The sequence below is a fragment of the Callithrix jacchus genome, chromosome 13 (assembly GCF_049354715.1).
Source record: "Callithrix jacchus isolate 240 chromosome 13, calJac240_pri, whole genome shotgun sequence".
In the NCBI taxonomy this organism is placed as follows: Eukaryota; Metazoa; Chordata; class Mammalia; order Primates; family Cebidae; genus Callithrix; species Callithrix jacchus.
This window is the reverse complement of record NC_133514.1, coordinates 93,848,856-93,869,055: the sequence shown is the minus strand read 5'-3', so window position 1 is coordinate 93,869,055 and position 20,200 is coordinate 93,848,856. Positions and strand designations below refer to the sequence as shown.

The 20,200-nt window shown below is 46.0% G+C and overlaps 1 protein-coding gene across 9 annotated transcripts in view; it reads right to left on the bottom strand.

Annotated features, from left to right (window-relative positions):
* The window catches only part of MAPK4 (mitogen-activated protein kinase 4), a 176,299-nt gene that overhangs the window by 95,914 nt on the left and 60,185 nt on the right, over positions 1-20,200 (bottom strand). For 2 of the 9 annotated variants that reach the window (XM_078348166.1, XM_035271089.3), the window contains exon 2: positions 12,323-12,434. The exons of the other annotated variants lie outside the window; for them this stretch is intronic. The gene's annotated coding sequence lies outside the window, so the exon portion shown is untranslated. The remainder of the gene's footprint in view (positions 1-12,322; positions 12,435-20,200) is intronic. 9 annotated transcript variants of the gene reach the window in all.

Sequence of the window (20,200 nt, the reverse complement as noted above, 5' to 3'; positions counted from 1 at the left end):
AATTGAGCTCCTGTCCAATGTTCTCACCAGTGCTTTGGGAGGACTCAAAGAAACTGATGTTTGGATGCAGGGTTTTGTTTCTAAGTGGCTTCAAGATTAGGGAACAGAAGCAAGCAGGAGGCTGTGATGGGGTTGGGAGACTGATTCTGGGCCTTATGTTCTCATCGTGAACAGAGATGATCTCACATACTCCACCCAGCCACCCCCGAGATTACCATGAGGCCACAAACACCGATACATAAAAGCATCAGAGTGACATAAGACAGTATGATGTGGGCTCCAAAATGAATACGAGCAACTCCTGAAGATCCTTGTGGGCCAGGAGGAATCAAGGATATATCAAGACCCTAAAAATTCAGCTTTAGGAAAGTTCTGGGGAGATTAAGAAACATTGAAAGTTTCCCACAGAAGAGCAAATGATGGATATGGATATTAATAGATCTTTAGGAGGTTGCTGAAAATAGGGCAAAGCAGACATGTCATGTCATGTGGGGTATTTTATGTAACGGGGCTGTGAGGAGCCACCCCACGGGTCTCAAGCAGGAGAGGCAGCACCTGCCTAAGAGAAGAGGGGTCAGGAGGAGTCACTTGGTTACAGAGCAGCAAGACCAAAGAGGTTTGGAACTGTTCTGCAAAACATTCAGGCATTCAGTCCACAGACACTTACCAAGCACTTCCTAGCTGCCCTGCCCTTTGCTCAGAACTGGAGATAAAATGAACAGTCAGACATAGCCCCTGCCCTCTTGGGGCTTCAGTTAGATGGGACAGAGAGATATTGATCAAATAATCACAGAAACAGAAGCTGAGCTGCAAATGGAGGTAAGAATGTACAGGGAAGTGAGCGTGATACTGTGAGAGCACGTAATGAAGGGATTTGGGGCCAGGAGCTGAGAAGGTGTCACTGAGTTAGGAGTTCTTAAGCTGAGAACTGAAGAATTAGCAGAAATTAACTAGGCAAGGAGGGAGAGGGAGACAGTGCTTCAGACAGAAGGAAATGGGTATGCAAAGGCTCCAAGGCTGAAAGTAGCATGGAATGCAAAGCAGTATAAGAGCTAGAGTGGCTGGAGTGCAAAGAATAAGACAGAGTGGAGTGAATTGAGTCTGAGAGAGTAGATTAGACCATGTGACCATGGGACTAGGCCATCGAGGCCTAGTGGACCACACCATGGACTATAGCGGATCAGGCCATGGGGCTTTGGGGGTCAGATCCCGGAGCCCTTGTGAACTAGACCATAGAACCTTGTGGACCAGACAATGGGGCCTCGAGCACCAACCATAGGGACCTTGTGAACTAGACCATCTGCACCTGTGGACCACACCATGGAGTCCTGCAGATCACATTAAGGAGTTTGCTCTCCTAACAGCAACAGAAAGTCACTGAGGTTTTAATCAGTAGATCACAAGATCGTATTTGCATTTTCTTAGGGATGATTCTGACTACAGTGTGGAGAATGGATTGGTTGGAGTGGGCTACAAAGATAGCCCAGCTTGGGAGCTTTATAAGGTAGTTGAGGGGATTGATGATAATATCTTGAATTTGGATGCTTGGATAGTATTTGGATGGCGCTGGTGGGTATAGAAATGAATGCATAGATATGAGAGAGATTCAGTACGTCATATCACCAAGCACAGTGAAGGGCCAGAATGTTGGGGGAAGTGGGGGGCATCAAAGCTGAATCCTAAATTTCTGGCTCACACTACTAGATATATGGGGATGCAAATGCTGAGAAGGGAAGCTTGGAAGAGAGACCGGCTCTGGGTTTGGTTTCAGAATCCTGTGAAGTTGTTTGACACCCACGAGGAGATACTGACAGGAGGCACTGACATTAACTGAAAACTCACTCTTTGCCAAACACCATAGGAAGCCCTGGAGATACAGTGATTAATAAGACAGATACTCTGCCCTCAAACAGCTCATGCTTAGCCTTGCCCACACTCTGGAGTCACCTGGGGAGTTTGACAAATATGGATGCCAGGATCCCACCCCTGGAGAGTCTCAGTTGATTGGTCTGGAGAACCAACTGGGCACAGGGATGTCTGAGAGCTCCCCGCTGACTCTAACGTGCAGTCAGGATTGAGCACCCCTGCTGCAGAGTGTGCAAGACCTGGTCTGGCTTGAGTCTAATTACACAGAAAAAGGAGAGAGCAAAACAATCCATGAGTGTAGGCCTTAAGAATTTAGAACAGAAATACTGAAGCACATTGGTATAATGGGAATAATATTATTGGATATTAAACCAATATATTTTCATCCTTGGTAACTCCTGGTTCCTAGTTGTTCCCTGACTCCCTAATTAAAAACTGAGCTTGGCTGTTTCAAATCATAGGATTTCTTCCATGATCTACAGAAACACCTCTTATGCCTATGGGAAATTTAAAAATGGATGACAGATGATCCTTACTCTAAAAGAGGTAATGCTCTAATAAAAGATAAAAGTCAAATATGACAGAAGGCAGGATGTGATCCACACCAATGATCAAGGAACAAAATAAATATACCAAGGGATTTCAGAGAAGCGGGAGCCTACTCCTGTTGGGCTACTGTTTCCCAGTCCCGACAGGGGACCACTCAGAGTTTACACTCCTGGAAGTGACCTCACCTTGTTCTTGAACCCAGTCTGAGAGCAGACTTTCCTCAATTTTTCTGAAAGGAAAAAAAAAAAAAAAACCTGACAGCCATGCTGAAAAAAAAGTTGCACATGCCAGGCAAATAACACCTGAATTAACGCACCAGGTGCTGACATCCTGCCCCTTTCAGGAGCAGAGCCAAGAATTGCTCAGAACACCCCCGCTCAGCTCTGCACCAGTCCCGATGGGAAGGGAGGCACTGGTTTTCATTGAGCATATTTGGAAAAGAGAGAAGTAGTGCACCTGAGAGTTACAAAAAGGTTTCTCTTTCTGGGAACCACAGGGAGCTGGAAAAAAAACAAATTCTGAATTTCAACCTCCTACAAAACTACTGTTCTCTTGCACCCCCTCCCTGCTCCCCAAATCCAAACTTATTGTACAATGTTCCTGGAATTCTTCCTAAGGCCCCCACCTACTTATAAGCAAAAGCAACACACCAAAGTGGAAGGAGACGATGCTTCCTACCTTAGATGCAGAATTTGTCAGCTGACAGAAAATCCCAGTCTCACAATTCTCCAGAAGTGACCACAGATAAAATCAAACCAACACATGGCAGCTCATCACTGACCCTATCAACCCTCAGGAGGAGACTACAGAGAGTATCAGATGGAGTCCCCACCCTCCAGGACTTTATAGTAAGATTTCAGGGGTTTAGGTTTTATCCCTTCGGCAATGCAAAGCCACTTAAGGCTTCTGAGCCTTAGATCAAAGTGTTTTAGGGAGATTAATCTGGCAGCAGCAAGCCCAAGTGGCTGCGATGGGAAGCCACTGAGCAAAGAGAGGTCTCCTGAGAAGAATCAAGCCCTCAGAGTCCATGGTGTTGTCAAATATGCTAGGGATGAATGCACTAGAACAGTCTCTGAGCCAGGACTTCTTGTGACGTTTACATCAACTGGGGTGAATGCTCACTGCTACAGGACGAAGGACCTCCTCAAACCCTCTGCCACGACAGGCCAGAGCCCAGATGCTCTGTCTGGGTCCAGCAAGGGTGGGATGGATGGGCACAGCGGCTCACCCAGGCAGACTTGTTTCCAGGCAACCATTCCAGACAGACACATGTCACTCTTGCCTAAAGATTTCTAGCAAATGGGATTTCCCAGTGCCCTCACAAAATCTGTAGACTCCACAGGGAGACCTTGTGTCCTTTTCATCTCTCATGCCACAGACCAGCCCTTCTCAAGAGCTGCGCTGATTCTTCCCTGCCACACAGAGACATTGCGACTGGAGTGTGACCTGGGCACACCCATTTCCTTATTGCTCTGGGAATCCAAAGAGTAAATTACTCCATCAGTCCAGGAGACAATAACAACAATAATAAAATAGCATTGTGCTAGGCACAGCGGTGTATATAAAAACATCAGGCCAGGTATGGTGGCTCACACCTGTAATCCCAGCACTTTGGAAGGCTGAGGTGGGCGGATCACCTGAGGTCAGGAGTTCGAGACCAGCCTGGCCAACACGGTGAAACCCTCTCTCTACTAAAAATACAAAAATTGACTGGGCTTGGTGGCACATGCCTGTAATATCAGCTACTCAGGGGTCTGACGCAGGAGAATTGCTTGAACCTGGAAGGCTGAGGTTGCAGTGAGCTGAGATCACACCACTGCACTCCAGCCTGGGCGACAGAGTGAGACTCTCTCAAAAAACCAAAACAAAACAAAAAAACAGCCTCAGTCTCTGTCCTTAAGGAATGATTAAATTCCAGAGGTATATAAAATTCCATAACGAGAGACAGAACATGACAGAACATGAAAGAACGTAAGGTGGAGGGAAATACTACAGGCAGAGGGGATGCTGGATGACTCATTTGGAAGGGCAAGACTGGGAAGAGTGTCTTGATGGATGTGACATTTGAGTTGGGCACTGGAATGACAGATTCTGACAAAACACCAAAGAGCTTTGCGAATCTAATTATTTGGAAATCAAATAGCAACAAGAAGAAAATTGGCTTCCCCTAACTGAAAAGAAGAAACATAGACTCTATAACCCACAGAATGCCCACAGCAACTCCCAGCCACATGAAGACTGGAGAGAAATATGTGGCTTCTGCCAGCAAGGAAGAGGCCACCACCCCAGGACACCTAACCCAAGGCCCCTGAAATGCCACCTTTTCCCCTCAACAGCATGAAATTCTTGGTAGGTTTGACACCCTGGGGCCCCACTGGAAGCCTCTACCTCCAGTAGGGCCCACACCCAGGAGACCAAGCCAGCAGGTCCCCCATGATGCCTTCCTCAAGGCCACCCACACGTGCCAACAGCAATGGGCACCTAACACTTACTTACATGGCACTTTCCAAGTTCACTTTGTGCTTTTATAAACATCTCTGATTCTCACAACCACCCTGAGGAGGGAGGTACTCTGAAGTCTTCTTGCTGATAAAGATTCTGTTGTATTAATTCCTACTGTCTTTAGTATCTGTCTGAAAACACATTTAATCAGACAATTTTCCACATCTGGCTTTGGCACATCTCTCCAGGAAGGACACACTGTGAGGCCAGTATGCTTTTGCTCTAAGAGGACTGACCGTCCATCTGGGGCCACACCGGGAGAGTTAAAATAACAATTCAAGGGCATGAGAAGTCAGAGTCTGAGTATAAATACAATGGGAAGATGCTGGTACAAAATGAGTTTGCAAGACAGAGGAGGCCCATGGGCCTGAACTGAGCAGAAAGCCACAAAGCCACAAAGTTCAGGAACGGTTTGAATGATGCTTGACACTTTGGTGATGCTAAGTTGACCCTCTTTATTCATGGTAGTAACATTCCAATAGGGTCAGATTCCTGCCAGCCTCTGGTGGCAACAATGGAGTGGTCTCATGGACCATTAGTGAATTTCCTCTTCCTTTTTCTGGATGTACCAGAATATCGTTGATTCATTAATACTGAACTCACTCATGTCTGATCGAAGCTTATCTAACACACACGTTTTCTCTGTGAGACACATCACAGCCTCCCTGGGCTTAGGAACTAGACAGCACCTCAGAGCTATGCTTAGGGAGCCATTTCAGAACTGCAATAGCACCACCAACAAAAAGCACAAAAATGCAAAAAAAAAAAAAGAGGGGGGGAGGGGCATTAAATAGACTGCGAGGACACTTGTTTGTAGCATGAGAGAGAGCTGAAACCAGAAGGCAGTGTCACCCTGGCTGACCTCAGCTGGGAACATGCATGTTGGGTAAGTCGGATTTTCCACCACTCTCTGCACATTGGTGAATCACAGTGGAAGGACTATATGTGCTGGTTTGGGGATACAAATAAACATTAGCGAGTAGTAAAATTGGCAAATGAGGACTCTATGGGTAATGAAGCTCTACCGTACGTTGGTCCAGAAAGGCTGAAACAGAGGCATTCAGTAACAGTCTGTGGAACTGAACTGAAGTTGCAAAGACAGGTGAGGCTCCCAGCTAGGGAAAAACAAATGTGGAGGCTGATTCAGGGAGAGAGGTTGGTTCTGTGAACTGCAGGGATGGCAGCAGCACAGCCAGAAAGGCAGGCATGGTCAGACTGGGGAGGGCTGTGAATATCAGGATGAGGAGCTAACCCTAATATTGGTTTACCCAGCAGACCACTAAGCACCTGGTGCAGGACCAAGGAGTGCAGAGGAGTGCAGAATTTTAGTTAGAACCTTGAAGGATGTGTGAGGAGATGACGCTGTGTACGGAGGAGCTGGGTCAGGTCAGAATCTATATCCTGGGTATCCCTGGATGGCCAGAATGGCTATGGAAGGTTGGTCTAGAGAGAAGGAAACAGGCTAGGTGCAGTGGCTTATGCCTGTAATCCCAGCATTTTGGAAGGCAAAGGAGGGCAGATCATTTGAGGTTAGGAGTTCAAGACCAGCCTGGTCAACATGATGAAACCCCGTCTCTGTTAAAAATATAAAAATTAGCCAGGTGTGGTGGTGTGCACCTGTAATCCCAGCTACTTAGGAGGCTGAGGCAGGAGAACCACCTGAACCCAGGAGGTGGAGGTTGCAGTGAGCAGAGCTTGTGCCACTGCACTCCAGCCTGGGTGACAGAGAGAGACTGTCTAAAAAATGAACAAACAAAAAAGATAAGGGGAAACAACTTTGGGGCATGAAACCCCCAAGTCTCAGTGTCTATCCAAAAGACAGTGTCCCTAAGGGTTAGGGTCCCTACGGGTTAAGCAGTTCCCTCCCCCATCTCCCAACACATAAGCTTTCTTCAGGTTCTCCATCGCACATTCACCTGCTGCTTGCCTGCCTGTCTAAAGCTAATGTTCATTAAAGCCCTTAACATGCCCAGACACAGGCACATGCTTAATAATGTGCTTGGTCCTACAACAGTGATGGTCATCATTATTATGAAGCCCAGGTCCAGACAAGGCCCTCAGCTTTCCCTACTCACAACAGCCCTTGCTAACTCACTGCTGGATCCCTAATGGCTTGGAACAGAGCCTGGGCCTCTAGGTGATTTCTTAAATGTAATTTAAATGATTTCCATCTCTGATCTTCCAGCTGAGTGACATCTGGTTAACACAGACCGTCTGAGCCCCAGGCTCAACTCCCCCCACCCCGCCCTTCTCCACTGGCTTCCAATGTGGTCCAGCCTCAAAGATGGATGGCCCATGGGGTCACACAATGCCCCACAATGCTCAAAAGGACCATGTGTTTAGCTGATGCTCTGCTGTCGCTGTCTTGAATTTCTTAATCATTTTTGAACAAGGAGCCTGCATTTTCATCTTGCACATGTGCCCTGAGAATTATGTTCTTGGACCTGCCTCCAACTCCCCAATTTCCACTCCCACAGAGTGTTTCACTGTTGGCCAAACTTGCGGACCAGAGACAAGTCTGTGCAAGTAGCAAGTGCTTTGCTGAAAACTTTCCATCCTAAATTAAAATATACATTTCTATTCTGGTTATGGAACCAACTAATACGTGTAACTTAATCACACTGTTGTTTGCTCAGTCTGGTTGTAAACCATGTAAACGCCGACCTCCTGGGAGCTTTTTGCTACCGCTTGGGGAATTAACAACACACGTCAAGCTTGTTATGTGATTCTCTCAGGGTTCTGCTCCGGTTTCTGCTCTCAGAATTTCTAAACCTGAATACACTGCACTTCCAGCCCTGAGCAATGCCCTCCCTCATCGTAGTGAATGTGAGCACTTCCTCTTGAGAAAGCCCCCACAAAGCAGAAAGCACAGAGCCAAGCAATGTAACTCTAATCACATATTGCGTCGACCCTTCCGCATTAGGTACACTTCAGTCCCGAAATCTCTTTCTATAATGGGCTTCCAGAAGGACAAAGAAAATAAATACTTTTCTCCCCAGTCTAATCTGGATATAAAATGAAATGGAAAATAGACAAATCACTAAATGTGCCTGGGTCTTAGTTTATTAATCAAACAAATGGGTTGAACAACTTACCTAAATGTAATATACCATGGCCAGAGAGAACAGCAGCTGAGAGAACTGTGGTACGCAAATGCCTGGCACTGCTGAGAGATGGCAGCAGAGTGCACAGGGGGAATGTGGGTGTGAGCGGAGAGGTTGGAGAGGTTTTCAGGGGATCCTGGCTCTAGCCCTAGTTCTGCTCCTCACTGGCTCTTAAAATCAAGTTGATGTCACTTCACTCTGTGGGCCTCGCTTCCCTCCTCCGAAAAACACTGATATAAAAATATTTGGTGATAGTGAGTGATTAAATAAGAACACGGATCCAAAAAACACTTCGTGAAATCTTAACAGCACTATTCTAAAATATTAGATGCTACTTGGATAAGGTGTTGCGTGTGCTTAACGGGCCCCCAAAAGGCCAACATTTGATTTTAGCAAGTCCCATGGAAACTGCCAGAACCCTGTAAGGATTTCAAGGGAACCCAGGCCCCAGGGAGGTGAGATCAGATGGCAATGGAAAGAATTTCTACTCCCTGTGGCCTGCCAGCCCTTGGCCTCCTAGAGCTATCAGATGTTGGATTTGGAAACAGCCAACCCGATAGAATTCTTCACACTTCTAATTACTTCATGATTTGTACACATTTTGGCGGTTGCTTCAAGGCTGTTTTATTAATTCGCAGATTTTCACTATTTTTGCTTCTCCTTTTCTTGCCAATTAGCTGAACCAGCTGCAACTCAGCATCTAGGGAGGGCTACAATGGGAAGAGGCCTCCCTCCTCCCCAGCTCCCACTGCCCGGGAACCCTACCTCAGAGCTAGGGTCAAGAGTCACCACAGGGACCGATGGGTGGGGTGGCCTGGTGGGAGCTTATTCCCTGATGACAAAATCTGTTTCCTCTGCTTTGAAAGAACACCTTGAGTCACCTCTCCCAGTTTGTCTAATGCTTGACTGAGCCCTGTGGACTCACATGAGAACCTAAGACATTAGGGAGAATGCTGCTGTCACCATACTTGCCTCACAAACCCCATGAGAAAATTCAGAGAGGCTCCCATGCAGCCAGGCCTCAGATATGGCCTAATCAACACCATCTGAACTCACAGGCATGGGAGACCCTGCTTTCTGTGTCATACCCCAGGCAGGCAGTACCAGGCAAGGGATGTGTCTCAATTCCTGGGCCTCGCCTCTGCTCTATCAAATGGGATCATAACATAGGCTCTGCCCTCCTTGCCAGGTTACTGTGAGGAAGCGTGTTCAATGCTGTTAAGAGCTAAATGCAGGCAAGGGGCCCTTATAAGCGACAACTTTGGTTTGAAGACAATACAGTGGCAGGGCATCCAGCTCTGCTTTCAAGTCAGAAGGATCTCAAGGCAGGGTTTGGCCTGCAGTGGGAAACAGCTGCAGCCTCTCCTTCCTCTGGAGCTCAGGCAACCCCTGAAGCTGGTGGTGGGCATCAGGAAGGAAGGTTCCAGATGGGAGTGTCTGTGGCCTCATGGAACCATTGCTATCCATTGCACCCTCTTCAGATGATTGCTGTCAGTTTCTTGCTTTCAGAACCTCCCCCACCAGGGGAACTCCTTCCTTCAAAATCTTTCCCACCTCCAATGAGGCCATGGGACAGACTCCCTTGTCCACCCTGAAGCCCAATGTGCAAGGACAGCAGATGCCATGAAGCCCACCCATCCCCCAAGGCTGGTCTAAGTCCACCTCTCCCAGGAAGCCTCCTCTGACCATGTAATCCACAGGATGTCCGGGCAGGAGCCAGCTGAGGAAACACAGCAGGAGCTGAAATGGAGGCCATGTGGCCAAGATGAGTGGGTGGAAGGCGGGGTGGTAAGAGGGACAAAAATGCCAGACTGGAATGGTGACACTCTCCCTTCCCTTCACAGCAACAAGGCCTAATGACAACACCCATTTGTCTTGCAGATTAACAGGAGATAGCCGGGAGGCTGCTTTTCCTGCGCTGTGAAAAGAGGGGCTCCCTTGACAGAGTACACCTGTATAATAAATTATACCACGTGCCAATTAACATTTGCAAAGTGTCACTGGGGCACAGGGTTGGGAAACACACAACAGCCTCCCGAACTTCTCTAGGATATGGGCATGGGACCGATCTGTGTTCATTCTGAGGATTTGGACAAAGTGCATCTGCTGGAGACCCCTTGTAACTTCCTGGGAGCCTGAAGGGCCTGGTCTCATTCCAGGTTTAACCACAGGGAGGAGGGCAAAGATGGGAAGAAAGGTTGATGAAGAATGGGAGGGGAGAGGGATGAGAAAAAGAAAATGCAGGTTCCCAGAGGCGGACAGTGTGGGAACAGGTGGGCCACATGTGACACCTTGATGACCCCTTGGGCCAAAGGTTACCACCCCCTCCAGCCATCCCAGAATCTTTCCTGCCTCCAACAAGGCCAGGGTTCAGACTCCTTGGTCCATACTGAGGCTCAGTGTGCAAGGACAGCCGATGCCGTGAAGCCAACCCATTCCCCAAGGCTGGTTCAAGTCCACATCTCCCAGGAAGCCTCCTCTGACCATCTGGTCCACAGCACTTCTTCCCTCCTCAGACTTCCTGTTCAAAGGTTGATTTGCCAGGTGAGAAGGTTAATTTTATGTCAACTTGGCTGACTATGGTGCCCAGACATTTGGTCAAACATTATTCTGGATGTTTCTGTGAGGGTGTTTTTGGATGAGATTTACATTTAAACTAGTGAACTTTGAGTAAAGCGGATGAACCTTCATAATGTGGGTGGCCTTCTTCCAGTCAGTTGAAGGCCTTAATAGAACAAAAGAAGGACCTCCCCTGAGCAAGAAGGAATTCTGCCAGTGGATGGCCTTCAGGCTTCAATGTGACCTCAGCTTGTCCTGAGTCTCCAGCCTGCCAGACCACCCTGCAGATTTTGGACTTGTCAGTCTCCATAATCATGTGAGCTGAGTCCTTAAAATAAATGTCATTATAAATATATGTGTGCGTACACATACTTTATTGATTTTATTTCTCTCGAGAACCCTGAATAATACACCAGGAAACTAACAAAGCTTAAGCCAAGAGCTCCTCACTAGCAAGAGCCCCTTCCAGAGACTTGGGAAGGGCTCTAGCTATTTTCTCTCTCTTCTTTCAGGGAGGGCCTCCCAATACTGCATAAGCTCCAGCCCTCACCAATCCTGGATCCAGCCTAGTTTTGATAGGGGCATGTACTATCCCAAGTCTACTCTGCTATTCAGACCTTATACTTTGTTTTGCCCACAGAGCAAGTCTTCCCTCTCTAATTCACCTGGAAGCTCCACGAAGGAAGGGGCTGTAGCTTCTACTCCTTGGCCTCCTCTGTCATCTGTGTCACAGCCCTTGAAGGTGCTAAGAGCCCAATACACATTTGCTCACAGAATGGGGGTTCGTGACTCATGTGGGTCTTTGGAGGAAGGAAGCTAGAAAAGGGCTCTCAAAGAACGATGCTGAGGACCCAGGAAAGGAGAAAAACACAGTGTAAGGATGAAGTGAGGAAGGAGAAAGATCTTGCCATATTTCATGCCCAGCACCGTTGCTGTCTCTTAGCACCCTAAGATTCTGGTCACTGAGGCTCAGTCTCCTGGGGTGACGGACGCCGTCCATCCCTGATGCAACCTTGCATTTTCCAGGACCAGCTTTGGTTCCTCCTCGACTTGTTCCCTCCCCCACGGCTCCCCTGTGCCCTGAGAAAGCTCAGCAAAGCACAAAGCTGGCTGAGTTTTCAGGTTGCCTGGGTCTCAGCTTCTCCATGCCGGTGTCCTGGGACAAGTGCCAGTCAGCCAGGACGTGTTTCATTTCCAGATAGTCCTCATCTTCCAGGTACCCCAGAGAGTGAATTAGAGTGGAATTCAGTGCCACAGGCTGAGGGACAAGGCAGGTTCTCTTGGTTGGGCCCTGTGTTTTGACAAAGCATCCAGCTGACTCGACACTCTTTAAGCTTTCTGCTGGGTGCTCTCAGGTGTCACTTTCTGAACACAAGTTCTCTAGACCCCAGGCAGCTGCACCAGGAAGGCATATCAGGCAAGGCCCTCCAGGAAGAGCCCCCGTGTACCTTAGAAGAGGTCTGTCTTAAAACAGTATGTTTGCCAGTGACACCATCACCACCACGAAAGGATTCACTGCTGGTATTATTTTTTTAAAAGTTACACTTTTAAAAAATTATAAATTTATCAGATAAACATCAGATAATAAAGAAAAGAAAAACAAAACAGAAAGAGTAACCCTAACATCCAGGAAAAGCCTGGCTAACACTTTGGTAACAGCCTTTCAGCCTTTTCTGCTTATAATAACATTTTTAAAAGAAAAATAGGACCCTACAGTACATATTATTTTGTAAGTTACATACTATTAAAAGTAGTCAGTGAACCGGAAGACCGTGACAGCACGGAATAGCTCCATAGCACCGCCGTGTACAGCACTACACTGCTCATGTGCTGATTTCCTTTACTCTCTGGAACCTAAAATAAAAGATTTGCAAATTATAAGTTATTGTACAAATATCTAGGAATAAAACTTGGAAATCCTAATTTGGCTGGTACTCTTGTATTCTGCTTCCCTCTGTGCAACAGGCCACACAAAGCCCATATACTCATATATCCATTCATACTTTCACCAGATGCGGGTTACAGCCTGCTCTGTCCTCAGCATTGTTAGCCACAAACTAGTAAGCAGGTCCTTGCTGTGGTGGAATTTATACTGCAGCGAGAGAAGACAAATACTCAGATAAGTAAACAGAGATAAAATAAAATCAGCAGGAACAAATAGGGACAGGTGATGTGATTGCATATGTCAGAGGAGATTATTTTGGCCAGAAGTTGCCTCTGAAAAAAAATCATGTGGCATGAGAAAGGTAAGAAGGGGCCATCCATGTAACCACTTGAGGAAGAGCAATCCAGGCAGCGAACACAGCAAGTGCAAAGGCCCTGGGGCATAAGATACTTGGTGTATTCAGGAAGGGGACTAGTGGGGCTGAAGCCAGACGGGCAGGGGTGGGGATGAGGTTGAAGAGGTGGGCAGAACAGGACCCTGTATGTTAAAACGGTAAGACGTTTTGACTTTTTCCCAAGTGCAATGGGAAACAGCAAAGTGTTACAAGCAGGGAAATGATATGGTCTGATTTGCATGTTTACAAGTTCCCTCTGGCTGATTCCTGAAATGCAAAGAATGTATTGCAGTTCCCTACCATAATGGGAACAGGGAGACGAGTAAGGAGGCCACCTGAGGTGGTCCAGGCAGGAGACGACGGTGGCTTAGACTTCAGTGTCAGGGATGGGGTCGGGGGTTCAGAGAGATGTGAGGTGCATTCTGCAAGTGGGACTGATGGGATGTGCTGACAGATTCACTGTGAAGACTGACTGGGTGTCGAAGCTTCCATTTACACAGAAGGGAGAGTGGGGACAGGCTGATTAGTGATGAATCTAAATGAATTTGTAGAAAAATCTATGCTGCTGCACAATGTTTGTAATTCTTTTGATACCAGCCTCTCCTGGTTCCCAGAAGCTTGGTTCATCAAGCGATGAGATCTGACTGGGACCAGGTTCTAGTTGTGAATTAACCACTCCCCTGCCTGAGACTTCAGGGAATTTACCTCACTCCATGGAGTTTCCCCCATCTCTGCCAAAACAGATAGATTAAATACTCCCTTCTGAACTCCTACAGCTCTCTTACAGCCTGATAAATGATACCCAGAGAGCGACTTCAGCTCCTGGAAGGGAGGTACACTATAAATTATTTTGTTTCCTTAGCTGTCTGCTGAATCAACTAACAGTTGCCTCCACATATGTACACAAGAGATCTTTCTCTTACTCCAAGTGCTCTGTTCCTGAAAAATTAAAATCTTTTGGGGACAGTATGTGAAATGAGACTATTTATCTGACTGTACCAGTCACTAATCTCTCCCCAACAATCGCTAATCAGCTTGGGAGCACTGGCTTCCACTCTCATTACAGATGATGCGCCTATGCTAAGGTCTGAGACCCACACATTTAGCAGTTTGTAGTGGCTGCTATACAATCATTCACAAAATGGTCTTTCGCAGGCTGGTACATTATTATTCTTTAAACAAATGCTGCAGTTCCAAACCTATTCTCCCTGCGTTCAAGTCATAAATCAGGTACCCTGTGCCATGAGGGAGAGAGGTGTTCTCAGCCGATGTGTCAATGTTTATTGAGTGCCTCTCTGAGGGTAGTACATGAGGCCCAAATTCCCCTTGAGGAATGAAGGCTTCTTTGCCCTGGCTGCTGGGAGTCTGCAGCAGACTCAGTGGCAGCCCCCTCCAAGGACTGGCTTGGCTGAGTGAAGTCACCTGGCCAGGACTCACACCTCCTTCCCGGGGCAGCCTGCAGACAAGGCAGAAAAGTACAAAGGGCCTCCAACTTGGGGCAGCTCTGAAGGACCAATTCAGAGAAGAAGCTGCAGAAGTCCCATGCATTAACAGGAGACTAACACTGTGCCTGAAGCCCAGCCACCCTTCAACCCTGCCTCCCTCTTCCCCCTTTCCCAAGCCTTTACCCCAGAAGCACCCCCTGGAGAAAAATATCCTTCGAACTAATCTTGGCGCAGACTCTGCTTCCCAGGGAACCCACCAGTACATGTGATGCCCCCGGCAGGCCCCAGAGAAAGACATGGTTGAACATCCCCCGACATACCACCTCAGGGATTCATTCTCCCTCCTCTGCCTGTCTGGCCCACTTTTGATCTGTCCTCTCAATGGTTGGCCTACATCCTGCTTCACCTTATAATAAAGTCTACTGAGATCACAGTGACCTGTAAGGTCTGTTAATAGATATCAAGACGTGCCCTGTCTACCTAGACAGGCCGTACACACCTGGTGGCAGAGACTTAAAGATGTCTTCTGTGCCTGGCACAGTGCCATGCACAGATAGTAAGTGTCATGGAGCAACAGTGACAGTGATGGCCAGTTCATAAAATTATGGCATCTGCTGATGCTAAGTGCCAAATGCATGGTGAAGACAGAAAGCATCGCAGATACTTGGACATGAGACACCCTCGAGAAACTCCAGGGAAATCATAAGAAAAGCTTTTAGAACTCGAACTCTCTAGCAACAACAGAGGTCTTATTTCTGGAAAAAAAGATGTTGCTCCTGGTGGCATCTGTACTCTTAGTTACTCAGAGCTTCATTCTCTAACTTGTCGTCCCTCTTTCCTACCATCTGGGGTCCTGTCTGTGCTGCTTATCAGCTCTGGAGAGAAAGAGTCAAATCTGGAATGTTTAGTAGCTCTGGCCAAGGGTCTGTTTGAAGTGTCAGCTAAAATGAATGGCTTCGTGGTGGATAGGGGCTCTCTGTGACTTTTCCTTTCACCGAGTCATTCTGCTGCGCCAAACCTGTAATAGCAGCCTCTGCCATTAGGATTGTGTCCCATTTTTCCCCTTGTATTTAAGGCTTCCTGCTCACATAGACATTGCCCTGCTCTCACTCCCTGCAGCACTATGTATCTTTAGGGCACATTTCAGCGCTTAAGTACAGCTGCTACTTTTGTCCTTTAGTTGTTTCCTCTTTAGGTCTCCTTTCTTCATGGGGACAAAGAGCTGCAGGCCAGGCATCTTCTGTCTGTTGTCTGCTGTCTACAAGGCAGTTTGGAGTCAGATTTATAATTTGGTACAAGCTATTTATCCTTTCTAAGCCTCAGTTTCCTCATCTGGAAAATGGGGATACTGGGACCTTCATAAGGCTGATGGGATTAAATGAGGGAACGTATAGAAAACCCCGAGCATGGTGCCCAGTCATGTAGCAAATGCTCGATAAAATTGAGCACTGCCTTTCTTCTTTTACAGCATTCAAGGGCCCTGTTTCTTAGCAAGTCAAATAATAAAGAGGATACTTGGCCAAAAGAAGTAAAAATAAGATAAAATAATTATTAGTTGACAGTTATCTAAATGCAAGGGTAACCTCTCCAAACATGGAAGGGAAAATAGGCGGTTTGATGGAGCTCTGGGCCACGGGTGGATTTTTTTCTTTCTGCAAGCTTAATGTTTTTATAATGTTCTTTATGAGTGCTCTGTCTGTCTGTCTGTCTGTCTGTCTCTCTCTCTCTCTCTCTCTTTATATATATACATACATACATACACATATTTTTAAATTTTTATAGAGATACTGTCTCACTATGTTGTCCAAGCTGGTCTTGAACTCCTGGCCTCAAGCAATCCTCCCACCTCAGCCTCCCAAAGTGTTAGGATTATAGGCACAAGTCACTGCACCTGGCCTGTGCTACAATTTTTTTTTAAGTAAGAGGATATGATGATCTTCATATTTAACTGTGTGGCAACTCTCCCCTCCCTGGGTGAATATGAGCAGAAAGTAAACGTGGACAGGCTGGAGTTATCTCATGCATAGAGATGGTATCTCAGATCATGGCCACATGAAGATACACATTAACAGGCAGATTATGTGTCAGAATTTCTAATGAAGAGAACGAAAAATGTGCATTTTATGAGATAAGTTCCTCGTGTAATAATATGCTCCTGGAAGTTTGAGAGATTCTGGCCTCCTGGAAAGAACACTGGATTTGGAGATCCAAGTTCCAGTCAGCTCTGCTGCTGTCTTCGCAAGTCAGGGGTCCTCTGGAGTCCCATTTTGCTCTCCTCCCATAACACTTCCAGCTCAATGGTCATTAAGGCTCCTTCTGAAGAGAGAAGGATCAGTCACATTCCCCACTGGGAACCCATGCCAGAGGAGAACACTTGGCCAGAGAGCCTGGATTCCTGAGGATAGCTAAATAATCTTTGGGACAAATAAATATTCAACAAGTGATCAGGCCTCAGCAAAAGTAAAGTGCATGCCTATTGTTGCCAACCCAAATAAAGAAGCTGCACAGCCTGCATTTCCTTGGGGGAGCCAATATCCTATTTCAGTTTCATGGCTGACAGCTCTGCAATGCAGTCCAGCGTCCCTGCTCATGCCAGCCTCCTGTGGACCCACATGAGGCTGTGCCTCCTCTCTCACTAGCAGTGCAGAGAGAAAGGACTGCAGAGGGGAAAGGAGAGAAACATCAGTCTATTTGGCTTAGCTTTGGTAAAAGAATGAAATGGTTAAAAATAATGTCTAAAAGGAGGTTTAGCATTATGAGTAGGTTTCCATGGAGTATGAGTGTGCTCGCTGTATTGAGAAAGTCTCACTGAAAAGACACAGGAAGAAAGAGGAAGTCATCAACGACATTGAAATTTACTTGTCTCATTGGGTGAAGGCCCAGTTGGGTCCAGGCCCCGTGAGGTGGCTCATGTCTGTAATCCCAGCACTTTGGGAGGCTGAGGTGGGAGGACGGCTTGAGGCCAGGAGTTTGAGACCAGCCTGGGAAACATAGTGAGATCTTGCCTTTATTAAAAAAAAAAAAAAATTAAAAAATTAGTTAGGTGTGGTGGCACACACCTGTGGTCCTAGCTACTTGGGAGGCTGAGGTGGGAGGATCACTTGGGTCCAGGAGGTCAAGGTGACAGTGAGCTATGTGGTGCCACTACACTCCAGCCTGGGCAACAAAGGGAGACCTTATCTCAAAAATAAATAAATAAATGATTCTGGGTCCAGTTTAATTTACACTGAGCTTTGATATTGATGGGTAAACATCATAATGACTCACAGAAAAACAAATCATGGCTGATCACTTAATTTTTCCTGATGAAAAGTCTCCTAATTGCAGGCTAGTCAGTATATAATATCAGGACTTCCTGTATCTTTAGCTAGGGATCTCTGGTTGGCACATGGTAATCCAAGTTTATATAAATTTGAATCTTCACAAAAGATACTCCACATAGTTTTCTTTTTGCAGGGAGACAGCCTAATTAAATGATACACTTGACCAATTCTCGGTTTACATTCACCTTCTTGTGTAAGTAACATGTAATGACTTTAACCAATCTGGGTCATAGAAAGATATTGTATAGAAGGCAGTTACCCAGGCCAGGTTACCTGCATCTTGGAGGGGTTCAATGTGTACCATACTGACTTTCAGATAGTGTTCTGAGAGGCACAGTCTGTATTTTCTTTTTAGATTTGGGATGCTTTTACTTGCCCTGATCCATCCCTTCAAACACCTGCCCCACTCCATTATAATGATCACGCTTTTACCAATGAAGCCAACAGTTTCTCATTAGGCTTGTAGATGGTGCCTAATTGCATGTGGTCTCCAACATTTCTAAAGATAGAAATCAACATTACCTTCGTGCGTTTTAGAGAGAATGCAAAAACACACACATTCTCAAAGCCAAGGGAAAGGGAGTAAGGACAAATAAAAGCAGCAGCGTTTACCCACAGTTTATCTGAAATATAGGAACTGTCACTGGAAAGGGCCTGAAGGTCTGGTGAACCCCAGGTTTTATACATAAATTTTTAAGGCAGGACTGTTTTTTAAAAGCTTTGTTGATACAAAAATGGATAAAGAGCCATAGAACTTAGCCTGTATATATTCTTCCTCTTTTCTCCAACATTAGTCAAACAATTATTTGGGGGTATCAAGCAGAGCTTTACAAGCAAAATGGGGAGAAATAGAAAAACAGGAATGAACACAGGTACAGGGTGTGGTAACTAGTTTGGGTGAACTGACTTTAACAAGCACACTTCCAACAATACTGGGGAAGCCCAGAGGTTGATGAGCAGGCAGGGAGGGTCATCATGAGAGATCAGAGATGATGGGAGAACTCAGGAGGCTAAGCCTGGAGGTGGAGGGAGGTTAGCTTCAAATATTTGCCAGGCAGCCTGGGGAAGGGGGCTAAACTTTATGTAGGCTTGATCCAGATGGTTAAAAAAAAGCAAAGTATATACATACACATATGATAGATATACATTAGAAAACAGGTTTTGGGGCAAAAGAAGAATGTTTCAAATAACTTGGAGCTCTTCTTCAAAAGAACAGATGACTCCTAATAAAGCAGTGAGTTCCCTGTCATGGGATGTGTTCAAGAAGAAGAACTGATCATCTGTCAAGAACAACATGGAGAAGATTCTGGCTTTAGATAAATTGAGCGTCAATTCAGTGCTAAGGCTGAATGAAGACTTTTATAAGCAAGAACAGTCACAGAGAAAGAAAATGAGATGGAAGAGGGGTGGCTTAAGGTCTTGGTACAAGTATGAGTGAAGATGTAATGAGAATGTTCTAGAGAAGATTTTAAATCATGAGTGGGAGGTTCAGAAGCCTGTCACATTTCTCCCATTTGATTCTTCATATAACATCTGATAGGCTCATGAAGAGAGTTTTTAATCAATGTTCTCCAGGTCTCAGCTCTGGTATCCTACAGGTCAGTACAACCACATCAACTCTGCAGCTGAGATGATAATGTGACCCTCTCCTGTGGATGGAACAGACTGGAATTTGTCAAGGGTTTATCAAGCTGGAATGAACAAAGGTTTAAAATCAAAGTCTGGTTTAGTCCCTGGAACATCATGTTTGACAAAACAGAATACCATCGGGTTTTCCTTCTCATCCTTCGCTTCAACTATGTCAAGTGCTATAAACGTTGCACTTTATTTTACTGCCACATGCAACATTAAAATGAAGTAATATTCCTCTTTGATTTAAAAGATTGTCTTCTCTGTTAAGAAAAATGTTATTTCAATAATGCCTTTGAAGTTACAGACCATGACGTCTTCTGTTCTAATTGTTTTACCCACAATGGGCTGGCTCTACCATGCCTTATTTTGAGAAAACCTGCAAAAATCCAAGAGCAAAGGGGAAAATCCAGTAATAATGATTCCCTCATCAACGAGTCCTCCATCTTGCACAATAATTCAAAGAAACTCAAAGCCTTAGAAACAAAACTTGGAGCCTTAAAGTTGATGGTGGAGGTAATGGTAACAGTCATTGCCATTTATTCAACATGTCCTTTATGCTAGGATATGAGTTAAGCCCTGTGATGGTTAATATTTAATGTCAACTTCATTGGCTTGAAGGATGCAAAGTATTGTTCCTGGGTATGTCTGTGAGAATGTTGCCAGAGGAAATGAACATTTGAGTCAGTGGACTGGGAAAGGCAGACCCACCCTCAGTCTGGGTGGGCACCATCTAATCAGCTGCCAGCATAAAAGCAGACATGAAAAAAGCAGACTTGCTGAGTGATCTGGCCTTCATCTTTCTCCCATGCTGGATGCTTCCTGCCCTTGAACATCAGACTCCATGTTCTTCAGCTGTTGGATTCCTGGGCTTACACCAGTGATCTGCTAGGGGCTCTTGGGCCTTTGGCCACAGACCAAAGGTTGCACTGTTGGCTTCTCTA